We start from the raw sequence: 10,611 nt of genomic DNA, 5'->3' as shown, positions 1-10,611 counted from the left end.
CATTAGGCTGCACACAGGGGACACCAGGGACTTACAGGGAGACATTATCAGAGTGAGGGCCTAGGGGAGACTTGCTTTCTACAAAAGTGCTGGTGGTATCCATTGTTCCCTGTTGAGCTCTCCCTCTTACCACTACGGGACACTGCATCTCCATAGCCCAGACATCATTAAACTGGATAACAGAGGTCACTCTGCCCAGAGGATTCCCTGAAACCCCACCTCCCCCAACTCACAGCCCCACACAAGGCACATCCAGGTGTATCCTCAGCGAGTTAGGTGCTCTTTGCTGAGCAATGACTAGACTCACTCACACTGGAGGCAGCTGGCCTCGGTTTCTGGTGTGGCCTTTTGAGGCAACTATAAGCACAGCATCTGTAGATTGCTTGCCTAATCTTAACGGGTGGCCCTGGAGGTGTAGAGGCTTGGGCTAAGTTTGGCCTGTGGCTGAATCCCTCTCAGGACTATGCCACTGGACACCTACTTCATAAAACCACACTAATAAGACCGGGAGATTTAGGAGCTTTGCTTAGTGCATAGAAACAGACACAGAAAGGCAGCCAAAATGGGAAGACAAAGAAGCAGAAACCATATGAGAGAACAGAACAGAGATCCAGATATAATGGAGTCAAGTAATCTAACAAATGCAGAGTTCAAAACACTGGTTATAAAGATGCTCAATGGACTTTTGGGAAGTGTAGATAAATTCAGTGAGAACTTCGACAAAGAGATAAAAAACATAAAAATGGAAACAGAAATTATAAAAGGGAACCTGTCAGAAATGAAGAACACATTATCTGAGATGAGAAATATATTAAATGGAATAAACTAGTGAATAAAGAAGAGAATCAAATGCCCTATCAGAGGATGGGAAAGCCATGTGGAATCTAAGGAATAAAAAGAACAACTAATCAAAAACAAACACAATTATAGTGGACAATTTGGTGACAGACAGAGGGGAAGGAGAATGCGGGGATGGGCAAATGGTAAAGAAGTACTAATTAGTAGCTGATGGATGGTTACGGGGATGGGGAGCACAGCCTACAGGGCATGTAGTTAGCATTAATACATTGCCTAGGTGGAGGGTCAGGGGAGGGAGGGAGCAAATGGAGGGATCATTTTATGAACTATATAGATGTCTAACCAATCTACTGTATACTTGAAACTAATTCAAATAAATAAAATTTTAAAAAATTAGAACAACACGATATCACTATACACCTATTAAAATGGCTAACATTCAAGAACTAACACCACCAAAATCTGGTGAGGATATGGAACAACAGGAACTCTCATTCATTGTTTGTGGGAATACAAAATGGTACATCTTCTCTGAAAAACTGTTTGGCAGTTTCTTACAAGCTAAACAATCTCTCTCTCTCTCTCTCATTCTCTCTCTCTCTCTCTCTCTCTCTCTCTCTCTCTCTCTCTCTCTCTCTCTCTCTCCAGCAATAAACACCTTAGCTCTTACATGAGCTGAGATAGGAGGGAGGAGAATTTATTTTTTTCCCAGGGCTTGATTTTCCTCAGATACAACTCCAGCTCCTTGCCTTCTAGCACACAGCCATCTACTTGGCCACATTGGCCTGGTCTTGAAGAGATGCATGCAAGAAGCTTGCCTTGCTGGAACTTCTCTTCTAGGAGACTATTGATTTTGGCATTCTTTTTCCTTCATCGTATTTCTTCTGAATTTTCTTTAATCATTTTTGCTTAAAATCTCTTCCTCCTCAGAAGTCAGCTTGGCCCCCTTCTTGCAGCTCAGAAGCAGTGCATAGTGGGATTCATATGACTATCGTCAGTTCAGTGCACTTTCAATGAGCACAATGCAGTTCTTTACTAAGGTCTTGGTGTGGACAATTCATTGTTGGATGCATTGCAAACAACATCACTAATCCTTGTTTTGCACGTACAACACTCGGAGCTCCAGGAAAAGTCCCCCACATCTAGCCTCAAGGTGCAGTACTGCTTGTTGCCTCCCTGCACACAGACTGTGTGTATGCAGTGGGGGCCAATCTTAGTGTTGGCAGCAGGGCGTCCCAGCTCATATTTTCACTTTTCGTGGTAGGGCTTTCTTTTGCCCCCCATTTTGCAGCACTTGTGCCAGTTGTCTTGAGAGATGCCCATGGCTCAGAGCTGGCTGGAAAAAGAAAACACAGAGTCCTGGTCCGGTTTTCCATAATCCTTTTTTTCTTCCAGTTTTATTGAGATATAATTCACATATAATATTGTGTACATTTAAGGTGTGCACCGTAATAATTTGATATAGAGAGCAAAATGATTGCCACGATAAGGTTAACAAAACCATCACATCACAGTTACAAATTTTTTGTGTAGTGAGAACTTTTAAAATCTCTGTTAGTAAATTCCAAGTATATAATACATTATTAACTATAGTTACTATGCTGTATGTTAGGGTGCCAGTACCGCAGAGTGTAAAAGAATTCACAAAGTCGAGAAATAAAGTAAAAGATTTATTCACTTTCCAAGTGAGGAAAGGGGCCAAACATTAAGAATAACACTGGCCCTGAAGGGTGAAGGGTTTGAGCTTTTATTGAGTTATAAAAGGCAAGGCAGCTGGTGTTTGTTAATGGCTGGGTAGATGTGGCAAAAGTTTGAGTTTTCTTTGATGTTATATGAAGCAAGTTACCCGGGATATAGTTAATTAACTGCAGGCTTGCTTGTCTTGGTATCTTTTCCCAGGCCTGTGAACTTAAGCTAGGGAGAAAGAAAAATTAGAGGGTGCTTTAGGGTCTGCATGCATCCGTAGGTTGTTTATTTTGGCCGAAGCGGGGGGCTGACTCTGACAGAGGCTCAAGGACCTGTAGATGGTATATTTTAGCTGATAGCCAGAGCTAGTTCTGGCAAGGGTCCGAAGCCTGTTAGGAACTGAGCTGTTTGTCCTTTTACTGTACATTATATCCCCAAACTTATTCATCTTATAACTAGAAATTCATACTCTTTGACTACCTTCACCCATTTCCTCCATCTCCCACTGTCCATCCCAGCATAGTCTTATTACATTATGGACTGACTTGTGCCTCTCAAAATTGATGTTGAAGCCTTAACCCTCAATGTGACTGTATTTGGAGATAGGGCTTTTAGGTGGTAATTAATAATTGAGGTCATAAGTGTGGGGCCCTGATCTGATAGGATTGTTGTCTTTAAAAGACTAGAAAGAGACAACAGAGATCTGTCTTGGGAACACGCACAGAGATAAGGTTTGTGAAGGCAAGCCAGGAAGAGAGACCTCACCAGAAACCAAAATTTTCCACACCTTGATCTTGATCTTCTTGTTTCCAGAACTGAGAAAATAAATTTTCATCATTTAAGCCACCAGGTTGTAGTATCTTATATTGGCAGCTGAGTGGGCTAAGACGCCATGTGATGCAGTAACTGTCCTCCTAAGTATTTACTCAGTTGAGTTGAAGAGTTATTACTATACAAAAACTTGCACATGACTATTTTATAGCAGCTTTATTCAGAATTGCCAAAAATTGGAAAGAGTCAGATGTCTCTCACTAGGTAAATAGATAAACCGTGGTATATCCAAACAAAGGAATATTACTTAGCAATAAAAAGAAATGAACTACCAAACTACCAAGTTCCCCATGTCTGATAAAAAAAGACATGTAAGAAATTAAATTATATATTGCTAAATAAAAGAAGAAATCCATAAACAAATTTGTCTATTGAACTTATGTCTATGTAGATACTGTATGATTCCAAGTACATGATATTTTGTAAAAGACAAAGCTGTGAAAACAGTAAAAAGATCAGTAGTTGGCAATAATTCAGGGGAGGAAAGAAGGGATCAATAGGTGGAGCACAGGAAATTTTTAAGGCAGTGAAACTATTCTGTATGATACTGCATTGGTAGATACATGCCATTACACATTTGTCAAAACTCATAGAACTGTAAGGTACAAAGAATGAACTTTAATGTAAACCATGGACTTTAGTTAATAATAATATATCAATACTGATACATTAATTATAAAAATGCACCACATTAATGCAAGATATTAATAGCAAAAATTATGGGGGTAAAGGTGGGGGAAGAATATGGGAACTCTTTGTACTGTCTGCTCAATTTTCTTATAAGTTTAAAGCTGTTCTATAAAATAACATCTATTAATTGCAAAAATATTATGGCTTGCAAAGAAGTGAAAGTGTCTTTATTTGCAAATAAGATGATTATATATAGGAAATCCTAACAAATCTTTAAAGAAAACTACTAGAAATAAGAGAGCTTGTTTAACAAAGTTACAGAATATAAAGTCAATATACAAGAAACATTTAAATTCCATACGCAGCAGTAAACAATTGAAAATTAATATTTAACAAATACCATGGCACCGAGAAATGTGAAATATATAAGGATAAATTTAACAAAATATATGTAAGACTTGTATACTGAAAACTAAAAAAAACTGCTGAAATTTTTAAAAATCTAAATGAAGATCTATACCTGAATTAAAAGACTCGATATTGGTTTGTTTCTTTGGCAATGTTACTTTTTATTTTTTCAATTATAATTGATATTCAGTATTATTTTATATTAGTCTCAGGTGTACAGCTATAACACGGGAGCCCCAGGCCTGGATCGTGCACCTGGGTTTGGATATTCTGGAAGAACCACCAGGAGGACCAGAGGGGTAAAAAATGCCATTTACTACACACAGGCAGGGATGCTTCAGCATCAGCTGGTCGAAGCTGCAGGAACCAAGCTTATGACTAAGAGCAAGTGGAATTTTTTATGCACCACAAGCAGAGGGAGGGGTTATCTCATTGGGGGAGCAGCTGCCTTCTCAGATGGATGGGAGCAAGGTGCGCTACTTGGTTACAGGAGCAGAAAACATTCATAGGAGCAGCAGTAAAACGTCCTTGGGAGTAGGCACTGCTGAAAGCTCTTTGTGTGCTGCCTTCTTTGGCTGTTGGCTGGGCAGCATTCAGTCTCCTAAGTATGTGTAGGGCCTATGCTCTGAGATAACCCTACCCTCCACCCCGACATAGCTCTTCCACCCTACATTCTTCGTGTCAGCTCTTCCAGGCCGGGAGTCCCCCGGGTGGTGAGAGCATTTGCATATTGCATTCTTATATCACAAATACAATAAAGACTACATTCTAACCCTAACAGTATACATAAGCCAAGCAGTCCTGTTACCAGTCCTGCTCCAAGAGCCCAAGGAGGGACACCAAAGTAAAGGGCTTTGCTTCAATTGCTGCAACGTGTGAGGCTACAATTCCTGTTACAACTTCCCCCAGGCTCCTGATCGTTCCTCAGTCTTGAGAGAAGAGAGGCAATTGCTCTGGCTGTTTTCTGCTAAAAAGGGGTGGAGTTTGGGGGGTTACAGAAATGAAACTGTCGTACATTCAATTGAATGTATTGTTAGTTTTGGGTTTGCTATGAATACAAAGTAGTCTTTTGCATGATTCTTTTTATTTGAGTCTCAACTTCCCCAGAGGTGTTATTGTAGGTTTAGCAGGTTATATTAGCCATTGTATAGATGTCTCCTATGTCTATGAAAACAAGAGAAAAACAAAGGTTAATCATCAGAGTAAATTATAAACTACCTTCTGAGTTTGAAAGGCTGTCAGTAAAGATTTCTAGATATAAGGCCGGAAGCATCTCCCGTAACTTGAAATGTCCCTGATGATGTCCTCAGATGCCAGAGCAAACTCTGTGTGGCCCGCACAGCACCAGTCACTGAGATTGTTCAAACGTGAGCCATTGTGGCAATTTCTCAAATTTTATATCAAGTTGTCCATCTTTAGCTTGCATGGCTTGGAAAAAGCAATTATAGTTTTCAATAATTATTAGTTAGAGGATGAGAGAAAAATTTACAAATCGAAAACATGTTTGAAAATTCACAGATAGATTTTGGAAACTAGAAGAATTCAGTACCCAGTCCAATTTACAAGTGGAAAATAAAAAACCTAAAAGGCAATGAATAGCATAAGAATCTAATGTTTACATAGATATATTTCAACTTTTATCGAAACATGTTTTTTCTTTCCTCTCCAACTACCCCTATTTTTACCAAAGATAGTCAAATTAAGATTCATTCATTTGTGAAATAAGTCATTTCAATAAACTTGGCCTGGTCATTTGCATAAGCCCAGCAAGACTATTAATTAACCAGATAGGGACTTTTAATTCTGCTTTGCTGGAATTTTACAAGGAATCTTCAGATTGAACTTAAAAGGACTTGCAAGACCCAAAAAATCAAGGCAAGGACTTGCCCTCAGAGGATGCCTGCAATACCTATAGGTTTCAGGTGATTTCCTCTCTTCTTGAGATCTCCAAAATATCTTGAAGTTCCTGCACTTGCCAAGAAATGACATTCTTTACTCATAGGAGAAGGCTGCTGGGAACCATGAGAACAAGGTACCAGGGCAATATTTCCAAAGGCTTTATTGGCTTCTGTAAGTCAATATTAATTCCTTAAAGTTGTTTGGTCACATCTAAGTCTCTGCATTCCTCTTAAATATGACATTCCAGTCAAAGGCTTGGTAATAAAAACTAGTTTCCAATCATGTCCTGGTATAAAGAGAACAGATTCTTATTAAACTTATGCAAATAATCACATTGCCATGAAAGTAAGAATACTTACACATTAAAAGTGTTTGGATTCCGGAAGGGTAAGTAGGGAGGAAAAGAAACACTCCAATTCTGTATAATTATTAGCAAAACTTAGTTCTTAACAATTGTGAAGATACAATATCCTTAAGTAGCCAAAGGCCTGATTGAGACAACATAAAACATGGAAAATTATTTTGATAAAACACAGAATCTTTGTTTTCTTCATGCAGAAACCTTTTCCACAATATCAGTAGCAGACCCATAATCCCAGAAACTCTGTCTTATTTAGCAGAGGGAGAAAACAACTCCGATTTTGTATTAGCCTGCTTTTGTATTAGCCTACATTTAAATTTATTTCCAATCTTGTTTAGTTTAACCATATATAAAGTTTCCTCTTTCAAGATTTTTCTTCTGCAACTTTCTTCATCCCTTCAGTTTGCCTCTTCTTACTCATTTCAAAATAACCAACTTTAGGACAAACTACTTTCCTTTAATCTCCTTTAAAATAAATCTTTATAACTTATACCTTCTGTTACTAAACATATACATTTCCCTTCCAATCGTAATACGAATTCTTAGCTCTCAGAAACCTCAATTTCTAATAGTAGTTAGAAAGTAAGCAATTAACATCCTTTAGATTGGCAAATTTATGAATATATTTTGTAACCTCTAGAAGTATTTCATTTGCCCTTGACAGTTTTACAGAGGCTGGGAAAAGGTGGGGGCAGAGTACAGCTTGCTGTAAGCCTGAAAGAGAGTCAGAGGTTAGCATGACATCATTGATATAATGATACAATTGTACGGTGGAGGGTTTAGCCCAGCCAGACAAATCCTTAGCCAAAAAACCATGGCAAATAGTGAGGCTGTAGGACAGTGAAGTTCCATTGTTGTCCTTCCCAGGTAAAGGCAAATTGATCTTGACTGTCTGGGTGAATATTTGGGATGTGTCCTGGTCCTGCAAAAAGTCATCCATGCAGAGTCAAAGAGTCCTTCACTTGAGGTCCATTCCAAGGTGCAGACAGCTAGCTACCTGCCTGTCGAGCAGGGGTTGGAATTTCTGTCTGGTTTAGGCTGCCTCCACAGGGCTACCAGTACTGTATTGCTTATCAATCTTCTTTAGTCGACCCCGGCACTTATTAGATCCATCCATAGTTGCCTTCTGGTCACCTTTACTGGGCCATCGTTACTTTGCACCTGCACATCATCAAGCCCTCAGTTTCTGCCTGGCCAGTTCAATTTCCCTCAAAATGGGCAACAGCCTGTGCTGTCGCCTGGACTGTCCTCCCCACTAGGGTGGACAGGACGGGCACCAAGGTACCATAATAGGCCAGTGGGGCTGTCTGGATGATGCAGTCCCGCATACCTGCAGTACATGGCACCACTTCGGGGCCCTCAAATGGTTCGAAGTAAATAGCATGTCACATTCCCACCTCCCTAAGGAACACCTGCAGTTCCGTCATGGGCATCCAGCATGCTGTGCCATCGGCAAATTGCCTTTATTTGGCCAAACCATGCAGCAACCCGCCATGAGCCAATTCAGCAGCGATGTGTTTTCTGCATATTGGATTGCCCCATATATGCATTGGCGCAATGAAAGGTGGGTGGTGACAGAGGCCATCTGGGTTAATTCATCCGCAGACAGTATTATGTTATCTGCACTGGTGTCCCAGAGGCAGAGTAGCTACCCTGCAATGGACTCTGATGCTTTCTGGTGGAACTTGGTGGCCAGCTCTACCAACTCCGCCAATGTACATGGCCGGGTGGAGGAGGCAGGTTCCTTGGATTTTGCCCCTCAGGACATTCTTGTTGAGTCTTTAGTTTTGAACAATTACTGGGCAGGCCTGAGTAAAACATATAGCTTCCTCTGGGAGGGACACCTCTGTATTCTCATCTGACTCAGACTCACTTTCTGAGGAGGGGTCCTATTTACTGGGTTTCCATTCAGACTGTGCAATTACTGCCTACATGCAAACTCTCATTAGCTTTCACCCCTAAACTTTTGCAGAGCAACAGGATAGGTCCTGCAGTTGTTCACCAGTCTGTTCTGTCATCCCAGAATATCTTTGCTATTGGCCTGTGTGACTCAGAGGTCTCTTTCTAGCCTTACTTCTTCTTCCACTTTCTTCACGTTTTCCTCAGCCTGCAACTGTTGAGTGGTAGCCTCACGCAGTGCCTGCAGAAGGGGCCAGCCCACTGTGGCTGCTAAGACCCACAGCTCCTTTTTTAAAAGAACACAATTCCCTTATTTTCAGTAAAACTGTAAGAGGCCCATAGGTGTGTTGGGGACATCCTCCCATTCCCTTGGTGAGCCCCAAGAATCTAAAAGGCTTGCTACCTCAAATAACATGGACCCAGAGTCCTACCCCGGGATTCCCCCTGTCAGGCCCCCACCAGGTATGTTCTCCCCCTCACTCAAGGCTGACTCAACTGGGGTATTTTCTGGAATATCTTGCCGGCTATGCCAATTGTAATGCAGGAGCATGAGGCCTGGAATGTGCACCTGGGTTTGGATATCTGGAAGCACCACCAGGAGGACCAGAGGGGTGAGAAATGCCATTTACTACACACAGCCAGGGACGCTTCAGCAGAAGCTAGTCGAAGCTGCAGGAATCAAGCTGCTGACCATGAGCAAGCAGAGTTTTTTATGCACATAAGCATAGAGAAGGGTTATCTCATTGGGGGAGCAAGATGTGTTGCTTGGTTACAGGAGCAGAAAACACCCATGGGAGCAGCAGAAAATGTGCTGAAAGCTCTTTGTGTGCTGCTTTCCTTGTCTGCTGGCCGGGCAGCTATCAGTCTTCTGAGTATGTGGAGGGTCTATGTTCTGAGTTAACCCTACAACAGCCTAGTGGTTAGACATTTATATAATTTACAAAGTGATCCTCCCAATTAGTCTAGTACCTACCTGGCCACCATACATAGTTATGACAGTATTTTTGACTATATTTCCTATTCTGTACTTTACATCCCCATGACTACTTTGTAACTATCAATCTCTACTTCTTAACTCTGTCTTCTTTTCCACCCAAACTCCCACCCCCTCCCATCTTGGCAACCCTCAGTTTGTTCTCTGTATCTATGAGTCTATCTGTTTTGTTTGTTCATTTATTTTGTTCTTTATATTCTACATATAAGATCATATGGTATTTGTCTTTCTCTGTCTGACTTAGTTCACTTAACATAATACCCTCTAGGTCCATCCATGTTGTTGCAAATGGTAAGATTTCATATTTTTATGGCTGAGTAATATTCCATTGTATATATGTACCTCCTCTTCTTTATCCAATTGTCTATTGATGGGCACTTTGCCTCTTATCTTGGCTATGGTAAATAATGCTGCAGTTGTTGAACAAAGGTATGCATATATCTTTTTGAATTAGTGTTTTGGATTTCTTCAGATAAATACTCACTAGTGGAATTTCTAGGTCATAAGTTAGTTCTATTTTTAATTTTTTGAGGAACCTCAAAACTGTCTTCCACAGTGGCTGCACCATTTGCAATTGTGCACAAGGGTTTCTTTTTCTCCACATCCTCGTCAACACTTGTTTGTTGATTTACTGATGATAGCTATTCTGAGAGGTGTGAGGTGATATCTCATTGTGGTTTTAACTTGCATTTCTTGATGATTAGTGATGTTGAGCATCTTTTCATATGTCTATTGGCCATCTGTATGTCTTTTCTGGAGAAATGCCTATTCAGGTCTTTTGCCCGTTGTTTAATTGAATTGTATGGGTTTTTTGGTGTTGAGTTATATGAGTTCTTTATAAATTTTGGATATTAACCCTTTATCGGATATATCATTGGTAAATATCTTCTCCCATTCAGTAGGTTGTTAATGTCAATTCTTTCCAAATTGAACTACAGATTCAGCACAATTCCAATCAAAATCACAGCAGGATCATTTGAAAAATCAACATGCATCCTTCTGTGGTTTCTGGTCAGACATGTAAAGTACTTTGAAGTTGTCACTCCTGTCGAAAGAAAAGAAAGAAAGAAAAGAAAGAAAGAAAGAAAGAAAGAAAGAAAGAAAG

The 10,611-nt window shown here is 40.3% G+C and overlaps 1 pseudogene; it reads right to left on the bottom strand.

Moving 5' to 3' along the window:
- Positions 1–1,464: 1,464 nt before the first annotated feature.
- LOC105296793 lies at positions 1,465–2,121 on the bottom strand (annotated as a pseudogene).
- Positions 2,122–10,611: the final 8,490 nt, after the last annotated feature.

This window comes from Pteropus vampyrus, unplaced genomic scaffold (genome assembly GCF_000151845.1).
Source record: "Pteropus vampyrus isolate Shadow unplaced genomic scaffold, Pvam_2.0 Scaffold129, whole genome shotgun sequence".
NCBI lineage: Eukaryota > Metazoa > Chordata > Mammalia > Chiroptera > Pteropodidae > Pteropus > Pteropus vampyrus.
The sequence above is the reverse complement of the archived record's forward strand: the minus strand, read 5'-3'. Positions and strand labels throughout refer to the sequence as shown.